We start from the raw sequence: 19,019 nt of genomic DNA on the forward strand, positions 1-19,019 counted from the left end.
ACTGACTATCCAATACTAATACAATATTGAGGATTTATTTGTGTATTTTTTCCACTATGCATTTCAACCAAAGCACAGTGGCTTTAATGAATTATGTTGTTTATATTCAGCCCTCCTGAACATAACTAACTTAATTTTAATCAGCTACTGTGAAAACGCTATCTGCATTGGTTGTCTGATGTTCTGCAACGGCAATAGAAATCCTGTGCTAGAAACAACTATTTCTCTTCACTGGAAGAGGATTCTAGACAGTTAGTTCACATCTGGATGTACCCTACTCTCGTGATTCTCCACCCTCCTCCCTTCCAAACCAGTCCAAACCTAAGCCATCCCAAAAAGTTGAGAGTCTTGAAGTAAGTCAATAAGACCTGCTTTCAGCTCTGCCTGGTTTCCACTGCTTCCACAGTGCAGACAAGATTGTAGGAAATGGAAATTTTAAAAATAACACCCCCATCCCAATGCTTCGTAACTCACCAGCTGTATGTAGGACACAGAACTTACAGCTTGGTCTACAAAATCTCTGGATTTGCCACACTGCATTTTTCACCCAGTGTTTAGACAGCTAGACACAGGAAAGAATCAAAAACCTAAGGCTAGGTACTCAGGCTTTCTATATGAATTACAGATCAGCTTAGGAGCTACATACTAACCAGCAAAATGAATAGAAAATCACATAAGCTATTCAGTAGGAAATGTCTAAATTGGTAGCTTCTTACAGACATGAGCTTCTTACAGACATGAGCTTCTTGCTCAAGGCTGGAGAGAAATTTTCATATGGTTAAAAACCTAGTCTTGCACACTTAAAGGGTGTTTAAAAAGAGATTAGTCAAAGTGTTTTTAAATGGGCCTGACTGGAAAATAGTACTTCTGTTTCCACAGGCATGTCCTGTATTTCTACATTTGATTTTTTTCCAAAATTGAAATAAGATTGTCATAATATAAATTGCAAAATATCAGGATACAGAGCACTGCAAACAAAGAATGAAAATTAGGTTCCTTTGTGAAATCAACACATTCATTTTTACAAGGTCAGTTTAGTAACAAAAGTCAGAATGAAAAACAGAATGAGAAAATCTAATAAAACTATTTCAGTTTTGCATATTTTCAAAACTAACTTCTTTTTTTTTTTTTTTTTCTTCTCCAAATAGGTGTATCCATATGGAACATTTCAATTTAGCGAACAGTGGTTTTATCCTTTTTCCTGACCAGCCCTACTTACAGGCAATATTGGCAGGCAGATTAGATGACCTAGTAGGATTTTTTTAATGTCTAACTTCGATAATCCATGAGTGATGACCATGTGAATTTGGCAGTTAGAGGGTTATCCTTCCATGATATCAGTCTATTTAACCCCTCACTTTCAATCAAATGATCGATAACTCATTAGCTGACATCTATTTAACTTCAGAGCAGCAAGGAATTGATGTCACCAGTAAGAAAGCATATAGGCATGTTCAGTAATGGTTGCAGACCTCTAAACAGAAAAAAATTAAAGACATTAATTTTGTGTGACGATTTACCTGCTCTTTGATGCTGTACCACTTTCCTAACAAATACTAGAATTTTTTTCAGTGAAAAAATCACCTTTTTGTGACATTTGAAAGTCCCAGAAGCTGATGCCAAGTGATGATTCTTACTTGCGACACTTGTTTATTCCATTCCAAACCAACGCGATCTCTTTACCACCTCTTCACTTATTTTTCTCAAGCACTTCTCACTGATGAAAAGCACTTAGATTCCTATTCCCTTTTTTTAACTGCAGAAGGGAACTTGACTTAGAGGATCTAAATTCTGATTTGTTTTTTCCTAATTACACGATAAGCTTTTCCTGTATCATCATTTCAACCGGGAAGACCCATCTATGTAAGCATACTCACCTATGTAAGTATACCCAACTCTTCAGTTCAGACGAGCTTGTTGTATTTGCGAAGGGCGATCTAAAAAACATATAATTTATGAAGCATCTATTTTTCAATTCTGCTAGTCGTCTGATCAAAGCCAGCAGCATTAGTACATGCAGATACAGCAGTATGGATTTTATTTCAGTTCTATTGACTCTCTACCTGCTTTTTTTCCAGGGAATTATTACCTTTTGGTGATATTTTCTCACCCAGAGATGGAACAAACAGCAAGTCAAGTGAAAGGGTTGTGTATGTGTGTGTGTGTGCTTGTTTTTGAGACAAAAATCTCATATTACTCCATCTTCAGTAAGTCACACTTTCAGGCTGTAGTTCTTCAGCATATTGAGCACCACCACCATTGCGGTTAAAGAAATTGCTTGATTTAACAGCACTTGTGCTGCTGGACAGAATCACCCCTTAGCACCAACGCCACAAGACGACCATGGCTTGGCGCTGAAGAGCTGAATATATGAGCCAACCTCATCTGCAAAAAGCAGAGCCAGCAATTCTCCAGATACTCTCATGTGCTGGTCTAGATTGTGCTGGATATTTGAGAACTAAATGGACCATTTCAGAATGACTCCCAGAAGATTTGCTCAAATTATTGATAGCAGTCGGCAAACCATCCCCGTCCCAGTAGATACCTAGCAAGAAAGCTTTGATTCAAAAAAACGCCTTTGATTCAAAAGATTCGCAGGTTGTTTTACAGGCAACTAATTAATGAATCTCACAATGGCCCCCGGTACATCCACCTCAACACCGTCCTCAGCTTCTGTTCTTATTGATGAAAAATTCAATAATGGAAAAGCCTATAACGTCAAGGTATAGAACTATGAGATTTACATGTACGAATTAAAAAACACTACCTCCTTATTATTTTATGCTTCCCAGTACCAAGCAGAGAGAGGGTAGGATCAGGTAGGAATCAGATGTACTTTTGTGCGCACAATCTTGAAGGGATATTCATTTTCTTCTCCTTAGTTACAATAGCTCAACTGCTCATTTCACGTGAAATTTGAAGAGTTCAGCATGATAAAAGAAGTAAATTATAGTATAACATTGAAAATAATGAGTATTTTTAACAAGAAATAAATCATTATATACCTGCTTTTTCAGAAGTGTCTTCTGTGGCCTGTTAGGCCAAGGTAGACGTAGAACTACTATGCAGATCAATAAAAGAAATAAGCCTAGCAAAGATAAATCACATGACAGAGTGCTTTGCTACTTAATGCCTAGACCAAGTCTTCTTGAGCAAGGACAAAAACGAGGGAATAGATCAGCCATATGGGGTTAGTTTTATTCACAATGTGATGTCTCAGCTTGGCTAGTTATTTGCTGTTTGATGGGGATTATGCTCCTGGATAAGGTATTCTATACTGAGAATATATACTAGAATCCTAGATACTACAAGAAGCCAGGATTTATCCAAGATTTGTTCCCAACCATGGACTTTTCCAACAGCTTTATTAGCAGAATCTCATGCTAGAAAAGGGGCAATGGGAGTATGACAAGAACCCTAAATCCCTAAGAGAGCCCCTATTTCCCAATCTTTCCTCCAACTCCATGTCCTTAGTTGAAAATGAAGCACTTGCTGAGTGGTGGCCAACCCTTACAGGCTCTGCAATGCCCTCTCTACAGTATGTTAAAAATCCAGGCTCATTTTCCTTGCGATGGCAAGGAGTCTCCTCTTCCTGCAGAATTCTGCCCCCTCTGACGTGGTTCCCCCATTCTCCAGTCAAGGGAAGGCTGAGATTAGAAAGAAATGGGATTTGCTGCTGCTTCCCAAGGCTGGTAGGATTCTGGTTTGTGTAGAGGTTTAGTACACCTTCCTATCGCCAAGATCTTCTGCCTTTCACAGCATTACTGTGGGTTGGAAAGGCAGAGCTTGGGTACTGTAGAGCGATGTTGGACCTCTGAATGTATATCATTTCCAAGTGAAGGAAATTGAGCTTTGCTATCTAAAATATGGAACCTTCTTTTCCTTTATCTACAAAGTTGAGTTTTCCTCTCAAGTTATCTCAAAGCCTGAGGTACGGCTGCAGCCCTTCTGAAAAATAAAATCCAAAGGGCTAAACCAGCATTTTCATTCAAGAACATTCAAAAAGCAAATGTCTGCCTTGATTGCTCTGATAAAAGTTATGATAGTTATGTATTCTTTTTCAGAATTGGAAATTTCCTTATTGGAGGCTTCCCACCAGCTCATCCTTTTTATCCCTACAGAGAACTTCTGGCATACATATTTCCTTAGCAGAACACCAGCCTAAATCCTCTTCCTTGGGAGAGACACTTGGCACTACCACCACTTGGATCTACTTTTTTTGTCATAAGTGTTCCCATTGACACCTAGCAGCAGTAGTGCCCTTGAATCATCCTGAAGCTGCAAGAGTACTTTAGAGATGAGGCTTTCAGTTAATTAGATTTTGCTGCCTAAACTGTGAACTTTCTCATCATTTTCCCCTACCATCTTGGCTTCCAGCTTAGCAAAACTTGCAGAGATACTAATTTCCTTTTCCTTCGAGAGGTGGTAAGGTAGAGAGTGCCTTGCTCAGCATTAATCCACAACAGCTTTCCTCCAACCAAGGGTGCAGCCTGAGTTGTGCTACTGAAAGTGTATGCTGTTCTAAAAACCCTAGATTAAAGTCTTAATGAACAGTTTAATTCTTCTTGTAACTGGCTATGTTTGGCAGTTTGTTTTTACTGCCTTGAAAGTATTTCATTTCACTGGCAAAAGCAGGGCTACGGTTAACGGATTTGAAAATTCCACCCCCAATTTCTGCACTTTGGTGGAAAAAAATAGAAAAAAATGGGAAAGCTGGAGCTTAAAGAAGATGATGCTACATCTTTGCTCCTCTAGCCTTCACCTGTTTTCCACTACTTGTCTGTATATGTGGAAAATCCACAGAAGCACACTTAGTACGAAAAATAAAAGCATAATTCTCTGCAACAAACATTGATGATGTTTTCAAAAGTAGATGTTGCATTAAATAAATCAGAAGAAAACATGCATAGCTGGTAGAACATATGTAGCTGTTAGAAAGGTGAATATAAGCACGTCATATTGGTTGACATTGGTTTTGAGAGAGGAAAGTGCAGATGCAGGGAAATTGCAAACCTGCCTCGAGTTGCTTCAGCTTAGCCCATTTCTCTTAGCTTGACAGTCCACACCTACTTCACTGGCAACACTTCAGGATTTTCAGCTTACTATAGTAGCTTTAAGCATCTCTTGTGATCACTGTTGTACATAGAAACTATGTTAAAAAATACTAAAAATGCTTTTTTTAGTGTCAATGTAGTAACGATCTCACAAAAGACATCTCTCATTTACCTGCAGACTGTCCAATTAACCGTGATAAAGTATACATCAAATCTTTGATAACACAGCTTGCTGAACCATCCTCATATCTTTTCTGTCCATCGGCTGACCTATCTGATCGTGACAAGTATCCTTTTGTTTCCCATTAATCAACAGAACAGCTTTCTTAATAATTTCCTGGCCCTTGGTCCTGTAATTTAGGTCATTTACGGTTTTTTCTTTCTATCATAAGCCTAACGGGCACATTCAGGATCATGATGAAGAGCAAAGCTCCTGACAAATGGCAGCTATCTTGTGAACTTTAACAAGTGAGTTTGCAACAGCGATGAACAATGAGGTGCAGCTCTATTTAAATCAAATGGAGGGAGACAGTTTCTGAAAGACCAATACTGAGCTTCCAGCAAGCGTTGGAAAATTTGCCAAGGACAGAATACCAAGTATAATGGTAAGACAGCAAAAACTATTTCAAAAGCACATCGTGTACATGGAAGTGTCTTTTGAGAAATGTTTTGATTTAACCTTCACTAAATTCATACCTGCTCATTTCTTCCATGAAACTTGTAACCCAAAAACTTCTAGCACACAACTTGCTGAAAAGGAGCATCCTCCAGTGGAACTTATGTCTCTCAGTATAAAAGTGCAGCTCTCTTTCTGGAAGTCTTAGCACCAAATTTACAGTACCGATCGTAGGGACCATGGGTGCTTCCACACCCGTATGTGTCAATTTTAGTGCATCTTAGCCAACAATGTTTTTCTGTTAACTGATTAAGGTAGTACACATTATTTACGGGGTCATGACAGATCTTTTTATAATGTCTTTTTATTGCTGAGATCCAAATGCTTCATAACAGAGATCAGTATTGTTATTATTGTTATTCCGGTTTTCATAGGACAAAACGCAGGTCAGAGAGGTGGAATTACTTAGCCTATAACACTTGGCACACCAGCGATAGGATCTGAAAGCAAACCCAGATCTCCTGAAAGCACTGCTTCACCTGGGAAGGAAGCCAACCCTATATTTGCTCACTACAGGAATCCAGAAGAGTCTATATATTGATTACAAGGTCGCTGAGTAAAACTATTCATTTCTAACTTTACTACAGTCAGCAGTTGCAGGTGCTAATCACAAATTTCCTGCAGTAATCTCGTCATTTGATTTGTGTCTTTAAGAATGTGATTACCTGATTAATTGGCAACCTGATTTTGTTGTAAATTCCTTAAGTTATTGAATCAATTGTGACCTTAATCTGGTAATTATACCGGGTAAGTTCTAGTTAGTTTAGTAAAAGTTTTTAGCTCATAATGTTTACACCTCCTGCAAGAAATGCCATTGATTCTTCATTTGCTTCTTTACCAATTCATGCTTAAACTCACTATAAGCTCCACAGAGATGGTTTTCTTTTAAATCTCAGAATAGACTAGTAAGCAACGGCACTTCGCTGCGGTGTTTACAGAGGTGTGGCACTGTTTCTAAATCAGTACTCTGTTCCTCACCCAACTGGAAAATAAATGAGCTGATGGTTCCTGCCGTGGCTCCTGCTGCCTGCCAGGTACCCTCAGCCCTGGGGGGAAGGAGCAGCCCCCGACGGCCTGGCGCTGAGCCCTACCTGTGTGATGCCCCCCTGCCTGGTTTGCAGACCAAAGGGAAGAGAATTTCTCACTTTTTACCTAACCAGAAGCAGTCTTTTCTACTAAAACATGAGTTTTCACAAAACTTCTTGTCTCTGAAACTTCCATCCTCCTGGCATGTTTGGTTGAAACAGGTCAGTGCATCAAGGGTGTTGGGCAGGCAGAGGGTCTATCAAACCACACCATTGCATACACTTAATTTCATTGAGTAACCAGGAAAAAATGTAGTTCTTTTTGTAAGAACTGCATTCACAGGGCTGCAATTCAAAGTTTAATGACTTTCTTCTGCATTTATCTGGCTTTGGATCAAGTGTTACATGTGCAAGATAAAACCCTGCTCCCATAAAAACCTTGGACTCTTGCATTTGCTCCTGTGTGAAGGCAGAGTCTGCCTCTGCCACTTTCTCCAGGACTGCCAGGAAGACATATTTGCAGGGAAGGACATGAAGTTAGGCGTAGATTACAGACTTGCCGCTCTCATTTTTACAGGGCCTTGCCCAACTGGCAATGGTGCTCGTTTCATCTGGGAGAGAGTCTGAAGTCTGCACAAAACCAAAAATTTCATCGACTCCACCATCACTACGCTCAGTCACGAGCAGGGAAATCGTTTTAACACTTGAGTTAATTCCCATTAAGCATATTGGCTTCTCTCCTTAGATAGTGTAAAAGAGCATTGATTCCTTGGCTTGAAGAATATGCGGATTCGTGGCCATTGGAATGCTAGTTAATGTCAAGGCTAAATATTTAAAACTTAGTACTGCGTAAGCTTTTTAAGGAATCTCCTTAAAGTCTCCTTTTGTCCCAAAGTCATACATAAGTACAAACACCAGAAAACTGGATTATTTTTTTTAGCTGCTTCTGTTGTAATCATACGAATTTAGTCTCAGTTCTAGGATTTATGGTGTGCATTCATTTTTTTTGTAAAGAAGAAATTCAGTAATCTGCCTAAATAATATTAAGGCTTCTCAGCTGAATCTTAAATTTAAACTTGGCATAATAGTCAAGAATAATACTCAGAATAATACAAGGGAATGCGTAACAGTCCGTAATATCCCCTACTGCAAAATACAGCGGAGAAGTGAGAGTTTTCATGCAATATTAAATGCCCTGCAAGGACAGTTCTCCCTGTTGACTGTCCTTGTTGTCACAGTTGTTTTCTATACGTGTGCGCGGGGGGATATGAAGGGAAGTGAGAGGTTTACTGCAGAGAACCGTCCCTTCACCTAGTATCTCCACAGACCTTCAGCTGCAAAAGCGTTAGGGCCAGAAACAATAAAAGATCTTTTTAATAACTTTTAAATGCTTGGCCCCTTGAGTAGAAACCAAATCCTGTGGTAGGCAACTAAGCTTCCTGCACAATATGCCAGGAAAGCTGGGAGCTGCTGAGCAGAAATGCAAACCAGGTCTAGGCTGCTCCAGGGGGCCATCACCTTTATCTCATCTCAAAAGCCAGCCCCTTATACAGGGAAAAACTAAAGACTCCTGAGCCTGGCAGGGAAATAAGCCTGGTTTTCAGCTCAGATTTGACTAAGGTGAGTCTATACCTTTCTCCAAGGATGGACTCCTGGCAAACATAAGCCCGAAGGAAGAGGCCAGATGCCAGGGATCCTTTGTTGAGTTGTTTTAACTTTTAGGTGACAAGTTTTTGGCTCTTCCTATGCAGAATCTGAGAAGCCCAATACACTGCACGCCCCTGGGGACTTTGAATAAAGCCCAGTTATTTTCCAGTGTGTAGATGCAGGCTGAACGTGTTCACAGCTTTGGGAACACACAGAAAAAGGGAGAAAACTTCAGACGAGAAAAAGATAAAGCAGCTCTCGTGTTTGATAACCTACAGGGAGCAGCAGCAACTTTTCTAGCACTGTTTGGGATACAGTATACCTAAAATGCTTCCCGCGTCTTTTATCAGATTTAGCCTGACTTTCGTTTTGCATGGAGATTTGCCATGAGGCCATTCTTTCATCTGGCAGGGCCTTTGAAAGCTAAGGTGCTGCCAGAGCCCACAACAACACAGAAATTTTGTTCTGCACTGAACTCAAACCCACTGTTTATAAATATAGCAACTATTATTTAAGGCTTTTTTTTGTTGTTGTTGCTCAGCAACTTGTCTGTAATGAAGGATGTACTGCTAGCGGGCTTCCTTGCAGATGGAAGCCCAAGCATCCGTCAAAGCAGCATCCAGTTAGGTATACACTGGCCAAGGCAATGATGAATTATATGCCAATCTGTTTTGTTATATTTAACATCAATGAAGTCAGCAGTGGTAGAAAGCAGCGGCAGCACAGCCGTTGTTCTGCAGCATCAGACTAGTCAGAGTATAAAAGGCAGTGGACTGGTTCGCTGATTCTGAATTAAAAAGAGAACCGTGGTATGAACAGTTAAGCAGATGTTGTGTGTAATGATTCCCTTTTGGACCGCTGCCACGCTGCCTGCAAGCAGCCCAGTTCACATCGAGTGCAATGGTTTGGGGTCACAGGCTGTGTCTTCTCCCATCACAATAACACAAGATGCTGAATCAGTTGTCAGATGTTGGGTTAACTGACTGAAACCCTAAATTTTCTGTTCACAAGAAACATCTTCTTTTGTTTTGCAGCAAGTTTCCACTCCAAATTTCAGACCAAGTCCAAATCTGTCTATCGAACAAAATTTATCTACAATCCTTCCAAACAAAAAATTCAAGATAAAAAGTGTTGGGAAATGTAAAAACATTGTATTTCCAAAACAAAAGATCTTTTCCGTACACCTCTGTGCTTAATACCTGAATGTCAGCTTCACTCTTCAGCTGATATTATTCCTTTTTAAATCCAAGGATGTGGATAATTTCCAGCCTTGAGGTCAATAAAACTCGTCTTCCTTCTGAAAGATGTTCCAAACAGCTTCCTATACTTCATCTTGCCGTAGAGGAGGACTTTCATTGTGAGGGTTTCTAAAACAGAATCATAAAGCACTTTGGGCTGGAAGGAGCACCTGGAGGTCATGCAGTCCTGCTCCATGTCCCATCCAGCCTTAAACACCTCCAAAGGTGGAGATTCCAGGGTCTGCCTGGGCAATCTCTTCCAATGTTTGACCACCCTCACGGTAAAACATTTATTTCCAATGTCTAATCAGAATCCACCATGTGCCAGCTTGCGTCCATTGCCTCTCACTGTATAACCACTCACCTCTGGGATGAGTTTGGCTCCATTGCTGCTGTGTCCTCTGATCAGGTGGTTGTAGATAGCCATAACATCTCCCCAAGCCTTCTCTCCTCCAAACTGAGCGAACATAGTCATCTCAGCCTCTTCTGGTCATATTCTCCAGCCCTCCAACCATCAATGCCTTTCTTTTGATGGGAAGCCCAAAACTGGAGACATCACTTGCACTTGTGACTTTTGGGTGGGGGGTGGTATATGCCCTATAGTGTTTACTCCCATCCCTGTGATGTACTGAGCATCTTTTCACTCTGCTGAAACCAAAGGCAGATGTGTTTGGGCTGGCTGCAAAGCTAGACTTGAATTTCCCTCTCTCTTTGTTCTTTCTTTTAATGTCTTCAAGGGCAGAATCGTGTTATCTAAGGAAAGATGCTGGGTTTCTTTTCCTTGCACTGCTACAGTTATTTAACATATTACTATTGCTTTTTAGTTAAATATGTAAGCCTGCATTTGAAGGCCTTGTGACCGTGTAACCTAACAAGAATGAAAAATATTACGGATAACAGTTCAGCAATCTACAGGTCAGATTCAGGAGTTTTATACATCCTCATACAATGGTTGAAGTTATTTGGCCACTTTCAAATTAGTGGAATGCAAATGTGGTTATTTATGCCTGGTATTCCAAATTCCTATTGCTTTGATCAGTTTATTGTATTAGTTTGAGTATTTTCAATACAAATGCTCCTCTCAGAGGTTTGTGTTCCCGGGAACTGGAGTAGCACCCCTTTCGGAAAGAAACACAGCCACATAACTAAGATCCTGATCGGATTTGGCAGCGCTGGGTTAGCAGTTGGACTTGCTGATCTTAAAGGTCTTTTCCAACCTAAACAATTCTATGATTCTGTGATTCTATGCAGTTTCGTAAGTGTCCACCAGAGACGAAGCATTCCTCGCCTTGACATGCTGGCTGTGCTCTGGCTGATACAGCCCAGGTTGCCCTTCCTCACTGCAAGGACCCACAGTGGCTCCATCCTTCGCTCTCTGGCCTCGTCCAAAAACATTGACCTCCCACTGGCCTCCAGAGAGTCACGGTGGGAGATTTTACCCTCATTATGGCAATGCTGCTGAGGCTGAGCATAAAGATTTGGGAACAGACAGTAAGAAATGGCTAAAAGCATCTTTGCCATGGTTATATTGTTACCAAGGCAGCGGCAGGTAAGCCTAAGCCAATTGAGTGTGATTTTTTTCTTTTCTCTTCTATTTACAAAGTCAAAGTTTATTTTTCCTAAGCTGGTTTAAAAATCAAATCAATTGCAAGTGAATCAAAATTTAATTTTAGACAGAAAAATGCATCTGTGATGGAAACAGAATATCAATCACTAAACCTCCATATTGTGTCAATAATCCGTCTGTTTGCTAAAAGTTCATGTTGGCTGTAAGAAATGTGACATTTACCACACAAATTTCATTACTTTCTCCCCATTCACCTCTTGTAATAAAAGTAGGTTTTTTCCCCCTATAAATCATCTCTAATTTGAGCCTAAAACCAACTCAGTTCTAACAAGCTTAGCTTTCAAAATACCACATTCTACTTTTCCTCTTGCAAAAATCATATGCTGTTCCTACGGAGCAGCCTCATATGTAACACCCCTTCTCTATCACTAACTTGTTGCCATCAAGCAGAGGCTGAGACAGCAATTTCCTTCTAAGCACCTCTCATCTGGCAGCTACCACTTTTCGAAAATTATTCTTTAGGCCACAATTCCTAAACCTGCATTCAAAATTTTAGGATACTTGAGATGGAGAACAGTCCCAACTATTTTATGCTCATCAGCCTCTACACGGTGCTGTTTTGTGGTCATGCCAGCAATGCCCTGGCCAAATTCCTGATCAGGTACGCTATTTTACATCATTTTTTTCTAAGCCATGTGCAGTGATGACAAGTAAAAAGTGCTTTAAGAGCCTTCAGTGAAAAGCTGTCATCACCGCATAGCGTCACAGCCTACATCTACCTACATATGGATCTCCCTACTTCTCTATCTATGTATGGCCCAAGTAGTAGCACTGTACTCTGTTTAATCATAGACTTTTTTGGGGGGGAACAATTATATCAAAACAGTCGCTCCGCTGCATAATCTATCTATTAAGAGACATCATAGCTGCATGGAATAATTCATAACGAACAGAGACAAAGTTAATTCCTAAGCACCCTGCTGAACAGCTGTGTGAGATTCATCTGATCAGAATTGGAGAGATTTTCAGCAGAACTTCATGTGCTTTTTTTGGTAGACTTTAGCACTGCTTTGCTTTTAACAAAAATTAACGTGTGCTTCTCTCCAGCCGTAAAATATACCCATATAAATGTCTTATCTGTCTATTAGTTTCCTAAGTGAAAAATGTATTGGAATCTCTGATTAAAAGGGACAAAGATATCCCTCATTGGTTTTGACAGGTTGGATATTGCCAAGCGGTATCTTCCCTCCCCTGCCAGCAGAACGGCTATTATGAAACCAGAGCGCATTCTCATCAATGGATGCGCTGAGCTATATTTTAGTGGGGTTTTTTATATATATTTTTATTCCTCTGGGAGTGAGCATCACTATGTCCTGGCCCTCGTCTTACTTTACCCCAGTACAACTAAATTCAGATATAAACTCCACTGTCCCATCTCTAAGAGGACAATTCCCTGCTGCAACCGCTGCTCCTCTGGCAAGGGAGCCATGCCCTTCCATGGGTCTAGATGGCTCTGGAGTCATGCCCCTGCACAAAAGGCTTTAAATAACGAGCATGTGAGTTACCCAATTTAATAAAAGACAGTTAATAGTCAAATTTATCTAATGAGAAAGGTGAATTAGAAAATTTGGCTTGGATTGACAATGCTTTAAGTTTCCCCACGACAGGCAAACCTGCGTAAAGCGGCATGCAGTCAGTGTGCTGCTGGCGTAGCCTGCTACCCCAGGGATAAAGCAGGGTAACGGAGAGGCAATCTGCTTTCCCCCACAGCTGTCAAGCCCTCATTCAGTAAGTCTGGCTGTTGCCTGACAAGCCCGAGTTTAGTTTAGGAAGACAGAAAGGAAACCAAAGCTTGGGTTTTCTACTTCACCTCCCAGCGCCTTGGCAGATGGTGTGAATGGGACATTTGGCTATTGTGTAGGAAATAGGCTGTAACAACTCGAACAAACCCAAGTCAGAAAAATTCAAGGTTTTCTTTCAAAGCTTTCACACTCATTTTAAATTCCTCGACCTGTGAGCTAGCTTGCTGCCATCTAGGAGTGCATTGTTCACTAAATGAGGTTTCAAGCTGCCACCGGTTTTTCATTAGCAATCTCATGATCAGGACCATCCTATTCATCGCTAAAGTTTGTGCCAGCATCTTTTTCAAAAGCCTCTGGTGAATTATGTTCCTCCTGACAATAAACACATTCCTGTCATTTTGTTCCAAGTTTGCTTGGTGGGTTTGTTTTTTTTTTTTTGTAGTAGATAGTAATGAGGAAAACCTGTAACAAAAATGCTTTTTTAAAAATTTACGCTGTAACAGAGACTAGTGCCTTGTAAAATCTGGACTTAAACTAATAGGGACTCAGCTCTGATTCTAAATCATTTAACTGAGGATGGTCCAGCACATGTAACGAAAGACAGACCTGAAATGACATGTATTTTGTAACTCAATTTACAGCTGTCATTTAATCACAATTTATTAATTGCCTTCCAAGATATTAAGATATCCTCCAACAAGATCAGATCCTTTCACTGTCACTAATATTGTGCAGGAAGATAAATCTCTAGAGACAAGAACAGCAGTTTAAGAAGGGGGAAATATTAGCTTAGGGAAAGGAGAAAAGAAATGTTTAGTTAGGAGACAAGGTCAGTCAAATGATACAAACCAGAAGAAACTGTCCTTGTCATGAAGCCTGAATAGACCATTTGGAGACCTTCACTGTGTTTTTCAGGGACCTCCAGAAACCAGCTGGAACGCGTCATCCCCTCAGGCAGCGGCTCACGCTGCTCCATGCCGAATGCCAAACTGTTCCTGAACGAAGCAGATATCTGTCCAGGGGACCGCCAGGCAGCGGAGCCCAGCTCCTCACTGTCATGAGCATCCACATCATAGAACAACATTTATAAAACATCAAAGTCCAGCTTGTGTCTCCTGCCTTTGTTCTGCTTCCAGAGAGCCCTTTCTGAAGTTTACCCCATCGACGGTTGGCAGTCTTCTCCTAATTTCCACACTAGATTTGCTCATGACTGATGTTATTGCTGTGTGTTTCTCTAAATTGCCCTCCAGCTTAAAAAGCTCTACAGCGAAACAAGTTTTTGTTGTTCATCATGCCTCCTCCCAATGAATTTAATGCTCCCATATGTAATCAGCACGCTGCTCGGATAGCTGAACTTAAACTAAAGAGAATTAAGTCGAATTACTCGAACAGTGTGTTGAGAAAAAAAATGTAGCTATTTGAATTTTGATTTAAAATTGATTTAAAACCAATCCTCCTTAGAATTCGATGACAAAATTGCTATAATCTTCAATGGGACCAGAATTTCATATCACAACATATCCTGGGGAAGACTTAAACACAAGTGCACGCTGCCAAACAACCTTCTACTCAAATCTTTTCCATTCCTCCTATTTACATGCAAAAATCTATCATAAAGTGTCTTCTGCAGAGGGCTCAGAAGTTATAAATTTCAGGCTATTTTGGACTAGAGATGGTGATAAGATCCTAGAGTCCTAACAACCAGGACCTGACTTAAACATCTCTGACAACGACAGATATGACAGGGAGATACGAAGAGCAAGCTGACATTTTCTTCATTTTAAAATGCCACCAAAACATTGACAAAAGTGCAGAGAAAGTGAAGGCTGATGGGGTGTTTCTGATACCTCCTTCCTTGTTTTTCCAGATTGAGCTGGAAAAACATCATCTCCACCTCTCTTCACATGAGTTCAAGATGTGCACGGCAGCAGCAGAACTGTAGGACCGGGGCAGGGATAGTCCTGGTAGCTGAACTGATTTATTAAGTACGCTGCAACACTGAGTACGGCTGGGACTAAGGGAGAGTTTATGAGCAGGGTGATTTTAAGTGAAATTTTGAACATGATTTTTACAGCACTGTAGAAAACCTGAAGGCTTCAGAAAAGTGTTTTTAAGTCGAACCCAGCAGGTATTCATAAAAGGCAATGAAAAAGATTCAGTAAATAATTTTCTTATTTTGTAGGCATTGTCTTACAAGAAATAGATTGTAATAGTGGAGTTTTGATGGGGTCACAGTGATGGCTGACACTGGATGGAACAAAGAGCTTGTCTTTTCAATAAGAAAACAGCTACACAAGAGATGGAGGTTTCTGCCCTTTCAGATTGCAGCCCAAGAGGAAATGATGCTTTGATGCGTAATATCCTCATTGCTGCTACGCTGATCACAGCTTCTCTTAATGGTGAGTATTCAGGACACATCAGATTCTGGTCACTCTCCCAAAATGGAGAAGTGGAAGGACTCCTCTACTGGCCTGGGCTCCAAGTCTCTGAAAAGAAACTAGGCACCTTAGCAAATCCAGAATACCACCCCAAAACATCTCAACAAGTAACTGATAGGCACGAGCTCTATACAAACATCAGTCTTTCACATTAAAGTATGAATTCCTCTTGGCTTTCCTGGAAGTGCCTTTGTACCTATCTCAAGGCTAAGCTGCCTGGATTGAGAAAAAGGCACCGTTCTGCTTCTCCTGCCAGGGGGGCTCCGCTGTGTAAAGTACTTCTTTTATCTGCTCATGCACCAGTCTCACTCCTCCCCAAACTGAGAAGTCCTTCTTTTATTCTTTTTCTCCTCCCCTCGCAAGGCATGTCCTTCAGCCTTTTCATCATACCAATCACATTTTAACTTCTTTATCTCCATATCTGATTTTATATCTGACTTGTTACTCAAAGTATGTATTTTATATAGTATAAACCACAGTTCTTCAGTTAACCCTTTTTTCGCTATTTCAAAAAGACATTCACTATTTTCTAAAGACATCCATGACTCATTCCAGAAAGGCAATGCTATTTTTTTTTTTTTTTTAATTTGGTCAAAGCTTTAATTTATTCTTAGCCTTTTGAAGCCAACTGTCTTCACACCTTCTTCCATAATCACTGTAAAGCGACAGACCCCCAGACAGCAACGCCACCCACTTGTTCTATCAGGGGATGGAGTAACCTGTTCTTTGGAAGAGCTTGTGTCCTCACCAAGTGCAGAGGGAGCCTAGAAACCTAACATTTCACCCTACTACTCCAGCACCTCTTGGACCATAACAAACAGTGCCATTCACAAAACGATTACTTCACCGTGAGACTCGTATCAGTTAATCTGGACTTTCTGAATCACCCAGGCTCTGTGATTTCATTTAGCTCATCCTTCACCAAGTCAACACTAAGATAAAACATCAAGGCAAGTACCTAGGCTTGAGCTGAAGAGATGATCATGCTGTTGCAATCGTTGGAAGTTTGGTTCAATGGTTATTCAAGTCCTCAGTTTAAAACTGGCACCTCATTTTTGACTAGAATTTATGTGCATTTTAGTCATTTTACACTTTTTGCTGAATAGAGTTCTTATATGTTATGATCACTTTGGGTAAAATGGAGAGTTTTCTACATAGGGCAAAATTTCTGGCCTCAAATCATTTTAGTGGTTTGTGTCTGTACTCCTTTCACTTCTTCACCATTTTCTTTATAATGCAGAGATCAGAACTCGTCCCATTTATTGTCTTTACGAATGCTACACAGAAGGCAGTATCACCTCTTCGTTTTCATGCAACTCCTCCTTTTAGAAATATATCATCCTGCACTTACACTGTTTAGACACCGTTTAATCAAGATACTACACAGATATTAATCTTCTTGTACACTTGAATCATAAATAACTGCCTCATCCATTCATCATTTTTGTTACTATCGTAAGAATTTACTGTAACGGACTTCCCCAAGAAGGGCAGCTCAACAATCGAACACCATAGCCAAGTGGTTTTACCCAGCTGCACGTTCAGGTGTCTACAGTTCTGAAGGTAAGGAACTACCTTAGGTCACATTTTGGAAGAAAACCACGTCATTTTTATTGACATGCTTCTTTGAAGATTTTCTTCTACATCCTAAATTCAGCAGTCAAAAGATGCAATTATAAGATCATTCATCGCTCCTATTAACTTCAGTCTTGGCTATGGAGTGTTGTGGCTCTTAAATGCCTCTTATTGACCAGTAATGAAGAAAGCAAATGAAAAATTGGTTTATGGCACAATGCATACTTAGATTATCAAAACTATAAACTCTTTATGACAGCACCATGTTTTTCCTATGCCTTTGCATAATGTGATGGAGAATTATTCCATGGTTCATCCAAGCTCCTAGTCGCTACAAACACATAAGTAATGAATAACAATAAGCAGTTAATTAATTTTCCAAGTAATTATATTGTTACTGTTTTGCCACTTTTGGGTAGGCACTAGAAATATTAACAGATCAAGGTGATGGGCAAAGCAAAGAATAGTCAACGATGCAGAAGATTAGACCATTCCCGAAAAAAGCACAACTTATACTGCTCTGTGGGAAACTGATTCATATGTGAAAATTCAGACAGGATATGTTAGGAAACTAATTATTCAGAGGAAATCAGTAAGCCCCAGAGCTCTGGTGGGAACAGTATGTGATAATCTACATGTAGCCACTCAGGGCTGTGTGTTTTTTCAAAGGGATCACCACCTGTGCAATGCCTCTATTTTGAAAAATGCTAATGGCTTTTGCAGAGTACACTCAGCACACAAAAGCTGGAAATCACGCACATCTACCTCAGGGTGACAAGCGCTCCGGAGCAAAAAGCAAATCAGGCTTTGCTTAACTCAAGTCAAAATCTGTGGCTGTTATGGTAATTTCTGAATCCTACCACCTTTCGACTCTCAGGAGCCGCTCTCCTTTTTCTTATGACATTCTTGTGCTTCCTCCAATATCATGAACATTTTCATTTCTCTCTGTACTACGCTGCCCATGCTTTCTCACAGAGGCAAACGGTGCTCATCTGCTCCTACAGACGCGTGACTCTCAGCAATGAACCCATCCTTTGGTCGCTTGCACTGGTCAAAGGCCACTGAAAGCATATTAGGATGAAAAAGCAGTGTCTGAGATGCAAGACAGCCAAATACAGCATTTGTCATTAAGCGAGTACTTAAATTTGAGCTAATGTCACTTCTGTAAGTAGGCTGCTGCAAAACAAAGATAGGAAGTACAGAAGAATAGAAAGATTTGCTTCAAAGAGAAGTGCCTACCTTTTCCCTATGTACTCACTCAGAAGTCTAAATTTAGGTGCCTCGTGTAAACTCGTCCTACTAAGTGCCCACATTACCTGTCAAACCAGTAGAGAAGGCTAGATGCCTCTGAAGGCATCCAAAGACATCTTATCCCCAACTTTATCTCCTAACCTCCTAACTGAACCCTTGAAAATCATGCTCCCTACAGTCCCTCCAAAAAAAGTCCAATGCCCTGGGCCTGATGAGGTCTGTAAAGAAAGCAATGGAAACATCAACATATTTCTCCTTTTCATCTTTTTGTTGCTAACAGTGAAAAAAGTCTTAATAATCTCTTCCTAATCTTTTACTATACAGAATTAGAAATTTTAAACACAAGATCATCTTCTGCTGCCGCCCAAAGTAGCTTCCTTTCTTCTCTTGGAAAGCGATTTTCTCCATACAATGCTGCTAAAAGCCCACTTCACCCCTTGGAGTTTTTGTTATTCGTGAAAGCTCTCAGTCATCCTGACAAACATTGCTCACTAGGAGCACTTGGCAATCTCACCCTGCCGCTTTTCCATGACATTCACTCCTTTTCCATCTTCTTTACTACAGCCTGATATTTTTCAACACTATAGAAAAAGTGACTTATTGATAGGCACACTTCGTGAGAGATCTAGCTGCTTCTGATGGGATGTTCCTTGTTACAAACACATCACCCTTCCACTTATCTCCAGCAGTGGACTGTATTATCAGCTAGGCAATTTATTTATGTGCCATCTTGCTTGTAGCAGCAT

Source organism: Nipponia nippon, unplaced genomic scaffold (genome assembly GCF_047370975.1).
Source record: "Nipponia nippon isolate SJK-2023a ecotype South Korea unplaced genomic scaffold, ASM4737097v1 scaffold_37, whole genome shotgun sequence".
Classification (NCBI taxonomy): Eukaryota; Metazoa; Chordata; class Aves; order Pelecaniformes; family Threskiornithidae; genus Nipponia; species Nipponia nippon.